Below are 983 nucleotides of genomic sequence, written 5' to 3'. Positions count from 1 at the left end.
AGCATAATTTTCAAGTCATCAACCATTATTTTGATGAATTCTAATTTTATTGAACAAACCTCCGAATGATCACAGAATTTTTAAAAAATAAAAAACTTAAAATGCACTGTTCCACATTATTACGCACAACAGAGTTTTATAACATTTTATAGGTTTTTATGAACTGAAATGCCCATCTTAAGAATTTACAGCATTAGGAGGTCATATTTACTGAAATCAAAAGCTATTTCAAAGAAAAGACAAACAAGTTACATTTTAACATAGGACCCTTTATTTCAATAAAAAACAAAGTTACATTTTAACATAGGACCCTTTGTTCAACAGCAGCTTCACGATTCTTCCATCCACTGAACTTGTGAGTTTTTGTACAGTTTCTGGTTGAATTTCTTGGCAGGATCTAAGAATAGCCTGCCAGAGCTGCTCTTTGGAATTGAACTGCCTCCCACCTTCGTAGATTTTCTGCTTGACGATGCTCCACAAGTTTTCAATAGGATTGAGGTCAGGGGAGCATGGGGGCCACACCATCAGTTTCTCTCCCTTTATTCCCATAGATGCCAAAGACGTTGACGTATTTCTTGCAGCATGAGACGGTGCATTGTCATGCATGAAGATGATCTTTTGACGGAAAGCACGGTTCTTCCTGTTGTACCATGGACAGAAGTGTTGAGTCAGAAATTCCACGTAGTTAACAGACGTAATTTTGACGCCTTCAGGGACCCTAAAGGGGCCAAGCAGCTCTCTCCCCATGATTCCGGCCCAAAACATCACTCCGCCACCTCCCTGCTGACGCCGCAGCCTTGTTGGGCTATCGTGGCCGTCCACCAACCATCCACGACTCCATCCATCTGTAAAGTCAAGTCAAATCAAGTTTATTTGTATAGCCCTAAATCACAAGCAGTCTCAAAGGGCTTCACATAGACAGAAATTGACAATTATTCTCAAAGCATCCCCTGAGCTCTCAAAAGTGCAAGGAAAAACTTAAA

The sequence above is a fragment of the Syngnathus typhle genome, unplaced genomic scaffold (assembly GCF_033458585.1).
Source record: "Syngnathus typhle isolate RoL2023-S1 ecotype Sweden unplaced genomic scaffold, RoL_Styp_1.0 HiC_scaffold_120, whole genome shotgun sequence".
NCBI lineage: Eukaryota > Metazoa > Chordata > Actinopteri > Syngnathiformes > Syngnathidae > Syngnathus > Syngnathus typhle.
The sequence above is the reverse complement of the archived record's forward strand: the minus strand, read 5'-3'. Positions refer to the sequence as shown.